Consider the following 20,407-nt stretch of genomic DNA (forward strand, 5'->3'; position numbering starts at 1 on the left):
AAATGTCCACAAAGAAAGTACCAGTTCTCAAGAAATTTCTATGATAAAAGAAACAGTGCATTTAGGCTTCTCATATCTTGGCTGCTTTCACTGTTTTGATTAGCATTAAATAAGAGAGGTTTAGTATTGCTGAACGGCGAAGTAGTGGTACATAGTTACTGATGATTATATATCCTTTATTGGCAGATATGATTTACTTTTTCATATTCCTTATCTAATTTTTGAGGCTAAGCTCAAATTTTCAAAATAAAATATTGTCCTATTAGACACTCAGTTAAAGTAATTTTACTTTATTTGTATAAAATGTAACCTATCACTATGCTTCAACACAAATATTAAAACTTCTTACTCATACATGACATAAAACTGTATAATTAAATAATATGGATAATGGATGGAAAATTTGCCAGAATCGCTATTGTTCTGGTGCTATTATTTGTTATGCTGTTTGTTTGGTTGGTTTTCTACATGGAAATAACAATAACAGAATAATACTTCAGGAGCATTTGCAAAACAACAGCATTTTGGCTTCCAACCCAATTAGAACAAAAAGCACAATAACGCATTATAATATAAATCTGACATGTAGTTTTCCTTCAGGAGATATTCAGTTTTTAGTTTTAAACAAGTCCCTTAGAAGCTTTAGGGTTCTTAGGATGCCTAGAGTCAATTTTGAACAATTTTGCAACTTACTACAGGGAATCTTAATTCAAATTCAACAAAACACTGAAAAAGGTAGTGCTTTGGGGTACTTAGCTTCCTCAAAGGACCATCAGTGTGAAACCTCAGATGAGGAGAAGCAACATGTAAATAAAATATGTCAACCTAAAAACATGGTAAATAGCAAGAATAGCTCTCTATTCTTAGGGAGGAAAAATTGTATTTCACATTATCAGGAAATATAACTATTCACTGTGATAGAAAGCAAAATTACTGAAATGCATTGTTTCACTGTTAGACAGTGGGATAAAATTTTTCTGTGTTAGAAGAGGTTGAATTATTAGTTGCAAATACAGGATCTAATTCCCTGATTCTTATTTGAGAGAGATTCTGTTAAACTTGGCCTTCAAGTTGGCCTCCCCAAAGAAAGTACTTAACGATATGGGTGAATAATTCTCATTTTGTGGGTTTTTAGCATTGGATGCTAATGATGACATGTGACTCATTGCTTAAGCTGCATTGTGGTGTTTCTGATCTGTGACAAACTGTATGACAGCTTTTAAGCTAGAAAGCCACAAATGATGTATTGAGTGCTCTCATGATTAATTTAGGCAGGGGAAAAAAAAAATTTTTGTCACTTTCAGACTCTCTTGGTAGTACTGAGTGTTTGGCTGTATGCTTATGATTAACAAATTATTTCACACTGAAACCAACAGTAGAACCACCTCAGTGTATGTATCTAGAAAACTTAGCACCATATTTTTATTAATATTTAGCAGTCCTGCTCTTCTGTGAATGCTGCTCTTTCAATATCATTCTCCAAATGATGAGTAAATATCACACACTCTTCTTCTTCCATTAGCAGATTCAGGTTTCTGAACATACCACATTAATTACGGTGATGTAGTTACATAATAGAATAACATTTGATATAGGAAGAGTTTTGAAAATAATGTATTTCATCAAGAGGTGCAAGAAAACAACTATTCTGTCCCAAAATTCCTAAAATACTTTTTTTTTTAAGATTGTCTATGCCATGGTACAATTGTGACACTAAGACACTTACACCGTACATACATGTAAGTATTTAGAATAGCTTAGTGTTGTGATTTTTTAAACTGTTTACTGCAATTACTATTACGCATATTATAATATCTTTTTATATTAATCCTAATTAAAAAGCTTTAAGACACTGAGATTTGTAAAATCCCTTTTCTTATTGTTGACTGTATTGATATGTGTAGACATTACAACATAAACTAAAAATGTGGTTTTAATTCTGTTCAGAATATTTTCACTGCAAGAGTCAGCCTGTAGTCACATACCTCCTGGATTTAATTAATGCCTTATAGATCTAATACAACTTTTCTTTCCGGTTTATTTAATTTGCTGAACTGGAAATTGCAATGACGATAGATATGATAGATAGGCAGGATTTTGGCTTCCTCTGTTCTGGAAGAATAGGAATAAAAATGGCCTTTTTGGGGGGCAGGGAAGGGGAAAGAAGCGTCTGTATTACTCACATACACTATTTCACTAACTTTGTATTTCACTGTAAAGCAGGCCTGTATGATTACTAACAATACATAAGCAAGGAGAATCACTTTAAAAATATGAACCTTCTATCTGACCCTTGAAGATGTGCACTATCAGATAGTTTCGTGTTGCGTATTGTGAAGGAAACTGTTGTGATTTTCATTTGGGAACAATGCTCTGGAGATAATTTTTCCTTGGCAATTATTGTATCTCAAGGTCCTTCCAAAATGATTTTTGACTATTTAAAAAAAAAAAAAATCTTTAAGTTTACGTATACTTTATCTGATCTGAGAATGTTATTTTTATTGATTAAATTATTTGTACATTTCTGAATGGAATAGACAAAATTTTTAGAATCAAACTGTTAATATTAACAACTTTCTCTGCCAGCATGTAACAGAAGATGTACATAAACAAGTCAGTTCTAAGTACAGAAGAAGGTATTGCTCCTGGCAAGCGTTAGCAGGGAAAATGATAATACTTGTAGTATCTCATCACCACAGCACAGCGCTGTAAGGTCAAAACATTTGTCCCATGTTGCTTTCCCTATTTTCTTCAGTTTGACACACTGCACTAAAAAGATACAGACCTGCTGTCACAATCCCAGTAGATATAGTTGTTGATGTCAAATGTTTTCAGCTCCTTCAGGGCAAAAGCACCATGCTGGCAGCCTTGCCAGTGAGCCAGAGGAGCCCTCAGTACTTCGTATAGTCACTTTATTACCTCTGTCTAGTGATGACTGAATAACGTCAAGAGTAGAAAAGATGGTTGTGCATAGTCCCTTCACATTTTTTCCTTCCCTATGGCACAGGCAGTATGGCCAAGTGGATAGGGTTGTGTACTGAGAGTAGTCACTGTGCTGGTTTGCTGGTTGTTTTCACAGAATCATTAAGGTTGGAAAAGACCTGTAAGATCATCAAGTCCAACCATCAATCAAAAAACACCACCATGCCCATTAAACCATGTCCCACAATGCCTTGTCCACAAGTTCCTTGAACACCTCCAGTGAGGGTGACTCCATCACCTCCCTGGGCAGCCTGTTCCAGTGTTTCACCACTCTCGCAGTAAAGAAATTTTTCCTAATATCCAGTCTGAACCTCCCCTGGCGCAACTTGAGGCCATTTCCTCTCGTTCTGTCACTAGTCACTTGGGAGAAGAGACCAGCACCCACCTCTCTGCAACCCCCTTTCAGGTACTTGTAGAGAGCGATAAGGTCTCCCCTCAGCCTCCTCTTCTCCAGGCTATACAACCCCAGCTCCCTCAGCCGCTCCTCATAAGACTTGTGCTCCAGACCCCTCACCAGCTTCATCGCCCTTCTCTGGACACGCTCCAGCACCTCAATGTCCTTCTTGGAGTGAGGGGCCCAAAACTGAACACAGTATTCGAGGTGCGGCCTCACCAGTGCCAAGTACAGGGACACGATCACCTCCCTGCTCCTGCTGGCCACGCTATTTCTGATACAGGCCAGGATGTTGTTGGCCTTCTTGGCCACCTGGGCACACTGCTGGCTCATATTCAGCCGTCTGTCGACCAACACCCCCAGGTCCTTTTCTGTGGGGCAGCTTTCCAGCCACTTGTCCCCAAGCCTGTAGCATTGCATGGAGGTGTTGTGATGGAAGTGCAGGACCCGGCACTTGGCCTTGTTGAACCTCATACAACTGGCCTTGGCCCATCGATCCAGCCTGTCCAGATCCCTCTGCAGAGCCTTCCTACCCTCGAGCAGATCAACACTCTCGCCCAACTTGGTGTCACCTTCCCCAGGAGAATGCTGTGGGAGACAGTATCGAAGGCTTTACTAACGTCCAGGTAGACAACATCCACAGCCCTTCCCTCACCCACTAGGCAGGTCACCTGGTCATAGAAGGAGATCAGGTTGGTCAAGCAGGAGCTGCCTTTCATGAACCTGTGCTGGCTGGGCCCGATCCCTTGGTTGTCCTGCACATGCCCTGTGAGCACCCTCAAGATGAACCTCTCCATAATCTTCCCTGGCACCCAGGTCAGGCTGACAGGCCTGTAGTTCCCTGGATCCCCCTTCCGGCCCTTCTTGTAGATGGGCGTCATGTTGGCAAGCCTCCAGTCACCTGGGACCTCCCCCGTTAACCAGGATTGTTGATAAATGATGGAGAGTGGCTTGGCAAGCTCTTCCGCCAGCTCCCTCAGCACCCTTGGGTGGATGCCATCAGGTCCCATAGACTTGTGAGTGTCCCGGTGGCGTGGCAGGTTGTTAACTGCTTCCTCGTGGATCAGGGGAGTTTATTTTGCTCTCCATCCCTGTCTTCCAGCTCAGGGAGTTGAATACCCTGAGGATACCTGGTGTGGCTGTTAAAGACTGAGGCAAAGAAGGCATTAAGTACCTCAGCCTTTTCCTCATTCTTTGTGACGATGTTCCCCCCCACATCCAGTAAAGGATGGAGGTTCTCCATACCACTTTTTATCCTTTTCCTTCACGTATATTTCTGTAAACACCTAAAAAATGGTAATCCCCTGCATTTTCAGGATTCATTGATAAATAATACCACATACTGAATAATATGAATGAAAATAATAAGTTTTCTTGAGTATTTTGTCACAGCTGCAGTTTAATGTTGGCATTTCTGACAGTGATAATGGATGCCAGGTAGTCTGAACACTCTTATCTTCATCTTTTGCCTGCTTTCTCAGGAATGATCTTGTGTCTGTCTTTCTATGCAAGGGCTTGATAAGGATATCTCTGTCACTTTCCTTCTAGTGGGCTGGAGGTCACCATTTGGGAGGTTTTTCTACCTCTCTGTCCTTTAATATTGTACAATCTCAGATATCAAATTGCCTTTAATTCCAATTATAATCTAGCTTTAACTGCTCTGGAAATACACTGATACTTCCTTATCTTGATTAACAGTGAGCTGCAACATCTCTTGGAATGAGAAAAAATATTGCTGTAATGTAGAAGAAAAAGTTGACCAGTGCAATACATGACTACCATAAACCAGGTAGATAGAGCTTTGGTATATCACTTAAGAAAAAGAAATTTAAAAAAAAAAACAACAGCTAGGATTAACCTGAAATACACAAGTCTGGCTCATAGTCACCAAGGCACTAAGCTTCAGTTTTTATTCTGAGCTTTATTCACTTTAAGGTTAACATAGATCTCTAAAGCAATATAATCTTTCAAAATCTAATGTAATAGTAACAATCTTAAAAAGGTTAAAAATAAAACAAAAAACCAGAAACGAACCAAACCTCAGAAGTCTCTTCAGTCACTTGCTAGATAGTACATATAGTTTATAAAGGGTGGCATCACAGTGAGAAGTTTATGGAGACAAATACTTGTGATAGTATTAACATTTTTTAACTACAAAAGCTTCCAGTGACCATATGGTTGTAGTAATTCGTAGTAAAATGCTTGAATTTGATCAAGGTGCACGCTTACAATTTGATGCACTGGGAGTGATTCCTTAAGAGTGGTGAAGAACTGTTAACTGTTAGGAAAACGTATGCATTAAATAAGTGTTTAAAAAAACCCAAACAAACAGCACACCAAAAAAAACCAGCTGATCCTTTTGCCCACTTGACAATACAAATATAAACTACATGTGAACTGGCTAGAAAGTAGCAGAGGTGTCTTTGTACTGCGGTACTGGAAAAGTAAGTGCTAGGGAGAACGGTGTAGAAGCAGTAAAGTCGATTATAAGATATCCAATCCCATCCAGATGGTGTTAATTAGTTACCTGTAGTACTTTTTTTTTTTCCCCCTTCTTTTCTGCCTACCATTTTATGTATCCCAACCATTCATTATTCTAGATAATGGAGTTGATGGGATTTACTTCAGAGAGACAATTTTATAAAAACATACACAAATGTGCATCTTTCAAAGCCAAAGAGAAAACAGCTTTCTTGAAACAAGTGAAGTTATCAGAACTGGGGCAGGGTGTGACGAGGGAGCTTTGTTTTTTGTTTTGTTTAAAAGGGGAGTAATACCATTTATAATAATATCTAAATAAAAAAATCAAAACAGTTAACACTTCTCTTGTTTTAACAACTCTTCTATTATGCTCGTGACAGATAATGGTGGCTTAGTTTAAGAGAAAGAAATTCAGGGGGTTTTGATACATGTTTTCTTATTAGAATTGGTTTTCTTTTAATTTCGTTGAACTCTTTACTTGGAACTTTGATAACCTACAAAATCTCTTGATAACAAAAGAGGCTAGGGGGTGGAAAACTACATATTCCTAAATATAAGACTTATGCTTCCACTGAAGGTGATTTTAAATTATTTTGAGTTCACTGAAATAATGAACTGATTTTGTTCGAGTAATCCAAAGCCAAATGAGGCCAATGGTTAATAGGTATATGAGTTTTATAGTAGTCATCATTTATTCATTATTTGTAAATTTTGCTTTACTATCAAGGCTTTAGTTCTTTATAAAGAACCTGTTAACTGCTTGAGGCATTAGGCTGCAGGATCAGATTGCCTGACATGCTCCCTTTATTTCTGGATCCTCATTCTACTGGAGAAATGGAGAATGCTGATCTCTTGGAGTAGCTCAACATTCAGAGGGTTTGTGAACTCTCTTGGTGAAACAAAGGATTTCTATTTGAGCCCTTTACATTTAATGAAGGAATTGCATCCATCAGTTTGGTGGGAGTTAGGCAGCTAACTAGGTTGGTAACAAGATCATCTTATAAAAGATGATCACGACATTAAAAATACGTGTATATATAGCTGACAGTTTCTGAAGGGCAGATATAGATCTGAAGTAGACAGAGATACCTTTCTGGAGGCCACAATGTAGAAAAGAATGGAATTTGAGATGAAGATATCTGGATTCTACTTTAGGTATCAGCTATCTGAAAGATACATGCTAACTTCTAGGTTCCTAAAGTCCTTACAGGGTCAAATTTTCCGATGTGGCACATGAGTATTTAAGATTTATGATAATGTTTCTGATTCCTCAAAGGTAGATGGAAAAGACAAGGGTGTACATAAGAGATTATGGGATGGCTGGCCATATAAAGATGTTTGGTTTTTAAACTTAATGCTAGTAGATTGATATTTAGATTAATATCTGAATGCACTGGAAAACAAAATATTACTCCTGTACTTCTTACTAAAAAAGAATAAATAGGGAAATGATCACCATGAACCAAAGAATGATGGACAGAAGTCTAGTGACCTTAACTTTAAAGAAACAGGAAGCATGAAATACCATGGCCAAGATAAGCATGAAGGACAAATGTCTTATTTACATGACATTGAGTTCTGGTTTACAACAAATCTTGATGTTGATCCTGCATCGCTCCAAAAAACAAAGGACAAGGCAATATGGTTTTGTGCACTGTCCACCTAGTTCCAGTCACAGTCAACCTTCAAGAAAGCTTAATAGCTGCAGTGCAGTAAATAGCCACAAAAAAAAAAAAAACCCAAACCCTGAAAATTGTGGGCACAATTAGAGTGGTACAAACTAGATAGAATAAAAATGCTTTCAATATAATAACATTTTTATTGGAATTGGCCATGGAAGTTTATTTAATGTCCTCTGTAAGGACCTCTCTGGTCTCTCTGGTACAGTATGCACCCTGATGGCGTTGTTGAATAAGTCAGTGTAGCTTAATCATATACGGAAGTGGATAAGGGATCAATGAAAGTTACAATGTTGGGTTCACACATACACACACATATATATATATATATGTTTGGGTTTTTTTTGATCTTTGGGGGACCCAAGGCCCAGCCAGCATGGGTTCATGAAAGGCAGGTCCTGCTTGACCAACCTGATCTCCTTCTATGACCAGGTGACCCGCCTAGTGGATGAGGGGAAAGCTGTTGATGTTGTCTACCTGGACTTCAGCAAAGCCTTTGATACTGTCTCCCACAGTATTGTCCTGGAAAAGCTGGCGGCCCGTGGTTTAGACAGGTGCACTCTTCGCTGGGTAAAAAACTGGCTGGATGGCCGAGCCCAGAGAGTTGTGGTGAATGGGGTGAAATCCAGCTGGCAGCTGGTCACAAGCGGAGTCCCCCAGGGCTCAGTTTTGGACCAGTCTTGTTTAATGTCTTTATTGATGATCTGGATGAGGGGATAGAGTGCACCCTCAGCAAGTTTGCAGACGACACCAAGTTGGGCGAGAGAGTTGATCTGCTTGAGGGTAGGAAGGCTCTGCAGAGGGATCTGGACAGGCTGGATCGATGGGCCAAGGCCAACCGGATGAAGTTCAATAAGGCCAAGTGCCGGGTTCTACACTTTGGCCACAACAACCTCAGGCAACGCTACAGGCTTGGGGACGAGTGGCTGGAAAGCTCCCCCGCAGAAAAGGACCTGGGGGTGTTGATTGACAGCCGGCTGAATATGAGCCAGCAGTGTGCCCAGGTGGCCAAGAAGGCCAACGGCATCCTGGCCTGTATCAAAAATGGTGTGGCCAGCAGGAGCAGGGAGGTGATCATGCCTCTGTACTCGGCTCTGGTGAGGCCGCACCTCGAATACTGTGTTCAGTTTTGGGCCCCTCACTCCAAGAAGGACATTGAGGTGCTGGAGCGTGTCCAGAGAAGGGCAACGAAGCTGGTGAGGGGTCTGGAACACAAGTCTTATGAGGAGCGGCTGAGGGAGCTGGGGTTGTTCAGCCTGGAGAAGAGGAGGCTGAGGGGAGTCCTTATCGCTCTCTACAACTACCTGAAAGGGGGTTGCAGAGAGGTGGGTGTTGGTCTCTTCTCCCAAGTGACTAGTGACAGGACTAGAGGAAATGGCCTCAAGTTGCGCCAGGGGAGGTTCAGGCTAGATATTAGGAAAAAGTTCTTTACTGAGAGAGTAGTGAAACATTGGAATAGGCTGCCCAGGGAGGTGGTAGAGTCACCCTCCCTGGAGGTATTCAAGGAGCGTGTGGATGTGGCATTGTGGGGTGTGGCTTGCTGGGCATGGTGCTGTGTGGTGTTGGGTGGGTTGGTTTTTGGTGTGTTGTGTGGTTTGTTTTTTTTTTCAGGTTGGACTTGATGATCTTACAGGTCTTTTCCAACCTTAGTGATTCTGTGATTCTGTGACCAGCCTGTATGGAATAAGTATGGCCAGCTTAAAGTTACAGAGGGTAGTATAGAAAAATGAGGGGTTTTTTTTCTGTGAAAAGCAACCATTCTGTACAGACAAATGATATAACTTAAAAGAAAATTAACAATGTTACCTCTGCAGTTTTGTTTGGTCTGAAAGTGACATAGTATGTGGAACACTTAATTTGTCAAGACATTCTGGCAGCTCTCATCAAAAGTCTAGTATAAGCTTTACTAGTTTGGCTCATTAAATTGAAAATGGGCTTGGAAAAGGTCATGGGGAATTAAAGGTTACAGAACCAATAATCAAAGCAATTAGCTATAACTTGAATCTTCTGAGCTGCCTAAAAGAGAAAGCAGACCTGACCTTGTCAAAGAGAGAAGGATATTAAAATTGCATACCACGAAGTAATCCAGAAAGGTTATTACGACTATGTAGAGCATTGCAGAAGTTTGGGGGGTTTTATTGTTGTTTTGATTTGTTTTCTTTTTTTTTTTTTTTAAAAAGAAAAGGACAAAACCACTAAACCCTCCCAAACTCCAAAGACTTAACATTATGTTATTCCTGTACTAAGCTCCCTATCTGTTTTAAATGTTTGTGATTCACAGTGAGGATTCATATGCTTATGTATATTGTGATAGTAGATACATTAAAGTCTGAGGGTCTGATCCTTCTTGGATACTATATTGTAAATCAGAAGTAACTCCATTGAACTTAATTCAGTTATGTCACTGTAAAAGTGATGTGAGAGGAGAAACAGGCCATTAATGTCCAGATGAATTTTGATTAAAATAATCCATTCTGTGAAACGTGAAAACGTATACCAAGTTGTTAAATGCTTTTTCTCTTAATGTATGTTCACATAAAATTCTTCTTTGTTCTTGTAGCAGTTAGCCATTTCTCTGGATTTTATAACATGTTATATGGCAATACAAAATTGTCTTGAAGAAACATGCAAGCTAGAATTATGAGTTTGGAAGCTATCCATGTTGCATCATTTAATTTTTTTTTTTGTCCTGAGGAAAAAGGCTCTTTCTTAAGAATTTCCTAAAAGAATTTGGGTTTATTAATTTTTTTTTTAAGTTGCAGGCACATATCAGATAAAAGTCTGGTCAAGTTCTGAAGTAGAATGAGACTAACAAAATGAGTATATGTTGTATTTATTTTTTAATTCATTAAAGGATTGTCAGAGGAACATTTGGTTCACATAAGCACCCTGAAGATTATTGCTGGAGTTTCCAAGTTAGCCCACTTGACATGATATCGACCCTCCCTGACCTCTGCTTCTCACATTGGCTGATACTGTTCAGAGCTGTTCTACAGCTCCTTCACTAACTTTAAAAATGCATTTCAGGACCACTGTGTTAATCACAGTGACTACAATTTACATTTTCACATGTGGGCATGCTTTAAATCATGGTTTGCATTACTTCTTAGAGATTACTTTAGTCTGAGCAAGATGGATACCAACAATTTAAACTGCTCTCTCAGCTGAGATTATTAGGCTCCATTGGCCTCAGAAAGAGGCTATGCAATTCGCACCAGCTCAGGATTTGGCCCTGTTGCCTTAAAATTGTTGGGAAACTAGAATGTAATATGTGAAGGTGTTCATTGCTGAGAAAGGGATTCTGCTGGACTAGAATGCAAAGAAGGCTCAAGTTTGGAAGCTTTCCTAAAGATCCAAGAACTGCTATGTTTCACTTAAAAGAAAATCACAGATAAACTATTTAAGAAATGTAATACCTTTATCAGCACAAAAGTGCAGAAATAGCAGAAACTAGCAACTGGAATGACTGTAAAGCTTTTTAAATTAAATGCAAAGCAGCAGTCACAGATGGAAACTTGAGTTTGAAAATGACCATCACATTGTGAGTTGATGAACTAAGTAGGGAAATGGAAGGCAAATGCTGCACCGTACATGTACAGCACTTGTTTAGAATTAGACTCTATTGAACATATTTGCTCAGAAAGCTGGAAAGAAAACTGAACAATGGCATGCAAAGACAAAAGGTTTACCATAAGGCAACATTTGTAATAAGTGCTTTCAAAGTGCTAAACTATCTTTTTGGATGTAATAGGAGAGAGCAGTTCCTGAGTTGAAGTTGGCAAGGGGTCACTTCTGCAGGGCCTGAAAAGACTTCAAAAATACAGACGTTTTGGAATCGGCAATCTACCAAAGTTGTAACACAACAGTGTGGTATGTTGAGCAGCCTTGAAAAAACCCAGACCACTGGACTATGTTTAATGTCAATGATAAACTTATAAACTTCCTACAGCCTACTAAAATAACATTTCAGGATCTATTTAGCTCGTGATCTTACCATGCTACTCATGTTAGAGATAAAAGAAGATTTCAGTTGTTTACATAGCTGAGTTTCTCTCACAGTCCAAATACATTCTATGTTTTTGGGGACTACGAACGGAATGACCGAATGATATTAAGCAGGAAATTTTTTTATTATGGTAAAACTTGTGATTACATCATACTCAGTAGTGTAGCTGGACCTGTGGGGAGATCCTTTGTTGAACTTTTCCCTCAGTTTTAAAATGAAGGTAAACAGACGGTTTCAATTAATTTTATTATGGTCTATATTGTTTTCCGAAAATGAACTGTACATTCTATGGTTGGACTTGATGATCTTACAGGTCTTTTCCAGCCGTAGTGATTCTGTGTTTCTATATAATTATTTTTCATTACACCTTCTTCCAGATACGGAATATTTGGTTGGCTTTCTAGTAATTCAGGAATTTATTTTTGAATTTTCTTCTCTTTTGGTAAGTGTGAAAGAAAAGCTGTGGCAAAGGGGTAATTTTACATCAGATAGTAAGGGCTCCTATTTATTCTAAGTTAGTTTGTTTTCGAAAAACATGTGGATTCTCTAATTGTGATCATTTGACTGTAATTTGATCCATTCTTAATAAAAGATTTGCCATCTATTTGACAAACTACAATACTACCATCCTCTGGAGGTTAGATGGTCTTTATTTCCAAGTTGTTTTTTTTTTTTTTTTTCCTGTGTAGTTACAGGAAAAGAGAATATCCCCCGTGATTAACTAGCTAGCAATGCATATAAGCTTGAGGCCACAGTAGCTGACCTACAAACAAAATGTCATTTTGTATACCTTTTACATACTGTCAGAATTTTTTTTTTTAAACCTGGTATGAAAGGTGGAAATTAGTGGTATTTGTACCCTCATGCCAGCTTTTCCCTGTGGACAATATGGACTGTATAGCCTATCTTAAAGGTTTTACTGTTCTCTAAAAGCTACACCAAAGCCTTAATCTTTGTTCTCTGAGTTGTTTTGGGTTTAGGGTTTAGAAATGACCTTCATCTTTTGTCCTTTTTTTCATTAAAGCTCTGAACTTACCATATGTCTAAATGCACTGCTCTGAATTGTAGGCAAAAGTTGGGTCATATATGATCATCACTGAATCTAGAACCAAATAATACACAAAATATTGCCAAAGGTTTAATCTTGAAATGTAGCAAGGAGCAGTTCCCGAATTTATGTATTATCATTTTCTATCCTTTTTTTGAGCAAAATGTAGGTTGCTGTCTTAGCAGAAGGCAAATGTTCTAGGGAGAGATTTGTAGTGAAAGAAGAGGTATTTAGGAAATTTTTTTATAGAATGAGATCTAAGCTAAAGGGAGAATGAAAGGTGTGAATGAAAGTAAGAGACAATGCTTTTAACACACACCGTAAGTACACTAATAATTGGTGGAGGGCTTTATATAGGCAAGATTTCCAGGAAAGGACCACAGTTTTGGCATGTACTAAGAGCTGAAATATGAGGAATGATGAATTTTGAGCGAAAATTTTGGGTGGCTTAGAAATCTGTAGAAGACATATGAATGAGTTAATAGCATGTCCAGGGAAGGGCAACGAAGCTGGTGAGGGGTCTGGATGACAAGTCTTATGAGGAGCAGCGAGGGAACTGGGTTGTTCAGCCTGGAGAAGAGGAGGCTGAGGGGAGTCCTTATCGCTCTCTACAAGTACCTGAAAGGGGGTTGCAGAGAGGTGGGTGTTGGTCTCTTTTCCCAAGTGACTAGCAACAGGACAAGAAGAAATGGCCTCAAGTTGCGCCAGGAGAGGTTTAGGCTGGATATTAGGAAAAAGTTCTTTACTGAGAGAGTGGTGAAACACTGGAACAGGCTGCCCAGGGAGGTGGTGGAGTCACCCTCCCTGGAGGTGTTCAAGGAACGTGTGGAGGTGGCATTGTGGGACGTGGTTTAGTGGGCATGGTGGTGTTGGGTTGATGGTTGGACTTGATGATCTTACAGGTCTTTTCCAACCTTAGTGATTCTGTGAATGCACCGGCTATGCCTACTGCCAGACTTTCTTCATGGATAGTATTTATGTAAACAGATAAATAAATAATGTCTTTAAATCACCATTTTCATCAGGCAAAAACCTGGGGAGACTCTCTGTGCTCTTGTTTAGGTTCAGCTACAGATCTACAAAGGTCTAGAGACAAGACCAGGCTAAATGTCTTTCCTGAGGTCAGATCTAGTTCATTAATAGAATCTGAGTGGAACCCTAATTCTTGACTTGCATTACCTTTTCTGAATGCAGTGCTTTATTTTTTAACAAGAAATAATACAGTTCATCTATGAAAAAAAAATCTCATGAAATATTCTCATGAACCAGCTGCTTATACGATGCTTCAGATAAAGCACAGGCTAGTTTTGCTATAATATTTGCTGAAAGCTCTAATGATAGGACAGCTATCATCTCTCAGATTAAGGGAAATGGCAGAATCTCATCAAAGCAGTGTAGGAAGGGTTGGCTTCCCCTGACAGGTTCTGCAGATGTCCTTTGTTTTCAGCTGTGCAGAAAATGAGGCTTCTGGATTTTCCCAAATTTTTAGGATACCTGGAGGAAACATATTTCGTATTTACTGATACTGGTCTAGAGATGAACACATATCCAAGATTATGTAATAGATCATAAAGTTTAATTTAGAAAGCTGGTAAAACAAAATCCAAAGATGAAGAGAATTTTCTGTGTTGTTGCCGTCTGCCCCAACCCCCCCACTCCCCCACCCCCCCCGGGGGAAAAAAAAAAAAGGGAAAACCAAAAAAGAATGTGTAGAAGAATCCTTCGCTCTGTATAAAATGTCAGTGTAATTGTAAAGTGCCTGGCACTGTTGATTACAGTAAGAGTAGAAAATTAAACTTTGAAGTAAAAAACACCTGGCAATTCTTAGATCAAACTATATTACATTTAAGTAAAATGGAGAGTAATGAAACCTCAAGATTTAAAATAGTATATATGAATCTTTTCCTCTTCAGTGATTAAGTTCTATCCAGCGCAGCAAAATTCTCAAAATTGAGAGGAGGCGTTAGCAAAGAGTCTCAGCCATTTCTATATTCATGGCTTGCATGCAAATATGCAAGTTGTCTATCTTCCTTTAATAGTGCTTGCCAACCCACTGTCTTTGACATTTTAATCACCTTCATGTTCTGGATGTATGCAACTCATTGTTATGCTAGTAATCTGAATATGCCCCAAGACTTTTCTGGATGAGAGGTGACAGAATATTGTGATTTTTATTTTTATTTTTTTAATTATTATGATTTTTTTTAAATGCATGTGTTTTCAGAGGATTGGTGAAGATTATAAAATATGAAATAAAAATCTCACTTTGTTATTTTATTGACTAATAGTACACAACATTGTTCTAGCAGAAATTTATTTTAAAAAAGTAGTATTTTTAAGTAACATTGCATCTTATCAACAATTCTGTAAAGTGCTAGCCATATTATCTTGTTCTGAGTTGGAACCTAGTCAGTGTTTTGGATCAGCATTAAGTCCTACCCAAAAGGCTGAAAAATCACTGAACAGTTTCTAGGCCTAAACTTAGATCTTGGCAAATTAAATAGAACTAAAATGTGAAACAATTGCTTAATCTTCCCAGCTGTAGCAAAAGAAATAAAATGGGAAGGAAACTTGGTTGGGATATTTTTCAATGAGCAAAGTGGGTACTGGCATGCTTAAGTGGGTGAAGAGAAGGTAGAGTTACACACCTGCCATGGGCCATTGTGTGATACTTCTTGTAAGATATCATTATGAATCAGCTTCATTCTGAACTTCCATAAGGAGGGAAAGAAGTGTTAAAAGCATTGAGTGACATAAGAGGTATCCTAGTCATTTTAGATTATCAAAATTATATATGGTTGCAAAAGATTAGTATAAATGTGATGCAGTATGGTATGCTTGGGTTTGATAGCTACAAAGATGAATTCAAAACAGTTGAAGAGAAAATACAGATAATAAATAGAAGGCCAAATCTTCAGACCTGACAAAACATAAAGAATTTATTTGGAATAGAATGGTCTTTTGACAGTAAATATTATATCTACCATGTTCAGTTTCATAGAGGGCATTCTTGCAGAGAGGGATTTGGTGAGAAATGCTGGTCAAGTTGCAAGCACGTGCACTGGAATGCAAACTAAGTATTTACATCCCTTATGGGAAATGTTGTACTATGCTTTTTTTCCTCTAACTTCTGAGTAACTTTATGTAATTAGAAAATAATTATCTGATAACTACATTTGCTGCTGAAGCTTGGATTAGGATATCAAAATTAAGAGAGGGAGGGAAAACTTAAAGGAGTTATCCTGCAAAAATTGCATCTTACTGAAGTTTGAAAGCTACTAAGCTCATGCTCAGTTTTATGCTAATGTAACTTCATCATTAGAAAGGTAAATCCCTTGTAAAAGTGGGGTAACTTATTGGTAAATTAAACCAATTCACACTTTATGGGTTTGCAAAATTATAATTTGTTGTATATGACACACTGCACTGAAATAATTCTAGCAAAAGTTTGAAAAAAGTTAAAAACGAAGTTCCGAGTCACTTCGTGAACTAGCCTGGTTACTTTGTATTTAACAGATTCTGCGAGCCTGGAGGAAAAAAAAGAAGATGAAATATTGTACAACTCTACCCCATAATGGATTGTAACAGATGGGATTTATGAATCTCATGACTTGCTCTTTAATGCTCAGAGCTGATCATAGCAATCGAATTAATAAAAGTACAGTTAAAGCCATTTACAAATGATGCTTGGACATAAGTGAGAGTAGGCTTTATTGATTTCTAGTGTCAACTGAGCTTGAGAAAGATATACCATATGTTCAACATATGAAAATAGCAGAAACAAAAATCAAAAGAAATCTCTCCTACCCTATCAGCCAATAAAGTTTTAAATGTGTTTGTAAAGAATTGAGTGGGCTCAGTGTAGCATATCCATGTGTGTTTCATAATATCCCATCATTTAAATGAACAGCACAAATAATCAGTTAAAATCTATTAAGTATGTTTTTGCTGAAGAACTTATTTTAAAAAACAGTTTTACTATTTTACCAATATTTTTCTGGCTACTGAGTTATTTTAAGTATGTTTTCAATAGGAAAAGCAATGAAAATTATTTTTCTATCTATGCCTCTCCTATGCAATGTACCTGCCATGGACACATAACATTCCAGTGGGAAAATAATCATAACCAGATTTGGTATGCCTTCATCTTCCAAAAGTATTTTCTAAGCATTTTATGTGGTTCTTACAAGTCTTCTGCATTGTATCATGTCAAGTTCTGGTCATAGGGCAAGGAACCTTCAGTTTCTTATACTATAAGGGAGCATGCCAAAAATGCATCTCTGAGAAATGAAAGAAATAACGCAGTGTAGATACACAGTGTGGAAAGTGAGTAGTTACACAGGATTTTAACGTGGGACCTCCAGTCATTAGGAGTGTGTTATATGAAAGAGATGTTTATGTTTATTTAATACCTAATCCTTTGGAGCTGGAAGAATATGGACATTGTTTCACTGATTACAGGGTTAGGAGTAGTTGTCTCCTATAGTACTTGTTCATGTTAACTCATTCTCTACTGCCAGTAGGTGAAATGGCTTTTGCCATTTGGCTTTTGCCAAAATGGATTTTGCTCAGATGTGGAAGCTCACAGTTCTCATATTTAGACCTTTTGCCTAAGATATTCATATGTATGTTGATCATATCATTCAATATAAGCTTTGAGAACCTGTAAATAGGGGTTTTTTTAAGTGACTGAGAATTTTCTGAATCATAAATATGTTTAATCTTAATAGGAGTGATACAACCTAATGTAAGGAAGAGCGTAAACTAGAAAATACGTTACCTAAAACTTACCACTTCCATTACCAGCTGTTTCTTTAAAAACCCTTCCACTGGAACTTATCCCTGTGCCAGCCTGTGTACCTTCAGTATGCTGCTGCTTTTTTAGAGAATGACTTTTAAATACTTGACATGATCTGTCCCTGTTTGTTCCTAGTCAGTTATGTAGCTTCGGAGAGAAGCAAAAGAACTGGGCTTCTCAGCGTGGAGATTGCTTATTAACAATTTATCTCCTCGGCCAAAATTTGTTTTAGATTGGACTTTTTCTTACTTTCCATGAAGAGTCTGCAGTTAATCTAGACCTTTATTCGGTAACAGCCTTGCATCATTTGACCACTGACATAAATTAACACAGATCAGCATTCCTGATCTTCTAATTGTGGTGGGTTAGCCTTGGCTAGCAGCCAAATGCCCACTCAGTTGCTTGCCCACTCCCCTCTCCCATGAGAATGGGACAAAGTAGAAGGAAGGTGTGAATACTCATGGAGCAAGATGATGACAGTTTAATAGGGAAAGCAAAAGCTGTGCATATTAGCAAAGGAAGAAGAGGAATGCATTTACTACTACCCATAGGCAGCCAGGCATTTAACCACTTCCCGGAAAGCAGCATACATCATGGTTGCTTGGGAAGATAAACACCATAACTACAAACATTCCTACTTCCTCATCCTTTCCTTGAGCTTTTGTTGCTGAGCACAATGTCATATGGTATGGAATATCCCTTTGGTCAATTTGGGTCAGCTATCCCAGCTACATCCCTTGCAACTGTCGTGAATGAGTGGTTTAGGCCACTTAAAGAATCATTGTCAAGGATATTGGCAAAAGCGATTTCAATAGAAGTTTATAAAAATGCGACTTAACAGAATTCGGTGGCAAGGTTCACTCTATTACTTACTAAAACATACAAAAGGGAAAATCAAATTAGGATCGAATCAGAATGGTTTATACAGAGAGACCAGAGAAAGAAAAGGGTAAATGGGACCGTACCGTTGAGTCATGAGGTTCAGAATGGACCCCCTTGCTTTGTAAACTTCTCAGAGAGGAGTTAGGTGTGGCTGAATCCAGACTTAGTCCCAGACTTGGTCAACGGTTCATGTCTAAAGGAAAGGAAGGGTACAAGGGACAAAGAAATCCTCCTGTTAAGTTACAAGGTTCAGAGAAGACCAGCTGGGTCCACTCCTAGTCCCAGACTTGGACAACAGTTTATGTCTAGTGGAAGAAATACAAAGAGTAGGGAAGACCCTCCTGTTGAGTCACGAGGTTCAGAATGGACCCCCTTGCTTTCTAAACTCCTTCTCAGAGAGGAGTCTAGATGCGGCTAGGTCTAATCCTAGTCTCAGACTTGGTCAATGATTTATATCTAAAGGAATAAATGTATTTTAGCTGCAATCTTAAGTTTTTTCACAGTTTAAGGTAAGTCATAAAATCTTAGCAGCATTTAATCATGGATTAGTTTAACATTTGCAAAGTGAGTTGATAGAATTTGCTACAATCATAACAGTGGTTTGATTACAGATTTGGAATGGTAGTATTATACTTGCTATTGAGTACATAAATTGATTCACACACACACAAAGACACAAAGATATATATATATATAGAGAGAGAGATATGTATATAGAGAGAGAGAGATAAAGGTATAGCTGTTAAAAATTCCCCTTGAGTTCCATGAAATATTGACTTCAAATATTGCGGCATTTATCAACAGGCAAGGGTTGAGCCTTGAGGAGGAGAGGGTTTCAGCCCAGGTCCTGTCACCAGCTTTTGGCGGGGGTCCTCTGAATTTCACAAACTGGAGAGTTCGTGAAACTCTGAGAGGCGTCCCACTCAGAGGGAGGTGCTGGTTGCAGCCCATTGAGGTCCAGGACAGCTCAAAGGGTCTCACTTGGGACCACTCTAAGATGATTGGCTTCAGTCATCAGCAAGTTACTGGAAAGTTACTGGAATTCTGGTAACACTGGTACCATTCCACTCGGGCTACGGTCCAGGTAAGGGATGTTCCAGGGCTGTCAGGGGATGACTGATTGTTCCTGCTCTCGTTACCCAGCTTGAGTTAGGTAACAGGAATGCCTGGTACAGTCAGTGCTGCTCCCCACCTTAGCCATGCAAGAGTTCCTGGCATGGTCAAGGGATGCTTAACTGCCCAACTCATTGCACAAAGGCCAAGGCCTAGCTGGAATTCCTGGGATTGTAGAGCAGCCCAGGAAAAAGGGGAGGGGGGAAGGAATGCACCACCACACCAACCTCTTGCCCACCCCCAGCCTACTCGCTGGGGTTTGGGAGAAAGAGAGAAAGCACTGACACTGTGCAAGCACTGTTCAGCAATGGCTGAACATTGGTGCATTATGAGCACTTTTTTAGCCACAAATTCAAAGCACAGCACCACAGCACTGCTATGAAGCTAAATCCTTCCCAGCCCGACCCAGTACACTAATATTCACCAAATATTATTCGCAAAGATGAAAAAAACCTGTGCATTGTAAAGTGCTTCTAATGATGAACCGTTTCATGGCAGCTTCTACCAGGTTAGGCTTCTTGCATCAGAGAAAAAGCTTAGCATGCCAGAGCAAGAGGAAAGTTAACATTGTGATTACCAATGGCCAATTAAAAAGGATACATTTGAGAATACAATTTATTTAGTAAATAATGTATTTAGTAGCTAACAAACATGACAGTCTTGAAAAGCAAAAAGAAATGAGATAGGATAGACTATGCACTGGATTTTACTAACAACTTTCCTGTTCATCCTGTAAATGCTAAAGTATTTTGTAGTGTGAAATGTGCATTTATTGCAACATTGTTATTCTAGGTGAAATATGTTAGATTTGAAAGATGACAATTGCATATTTAATAATTTCTATTTTTTACAACACAACTAGTATATACTGTTTATACTTTAGAAGGCAACTATGTCGGTGCATAGTATAAGATGCGTGTGATGAGAGAAGCAGTGAACAGCCTCTCAAAAGATGCATACTCAGAATACTCCATACTTACAGAGTTTGTAATATCCATGCAAGTCTGAGACAGAGCGTGTCTGC

The sequence above is a fragment of the Gavia stellata genome, chromosome 10, assembly GCF_030936135.1.
Source record: "Gavia stellata isolate bGavSte3 chromosome 10, bGavSte3.hap2, whole genome shotgun sequence".
Taxonomy (NCBI): domain Eukaryota; kingdom Metazoa; phylum Chordata; class Aves; order Gaviiformes; family Gaviidae; genus Gavia; species Gavia stellata.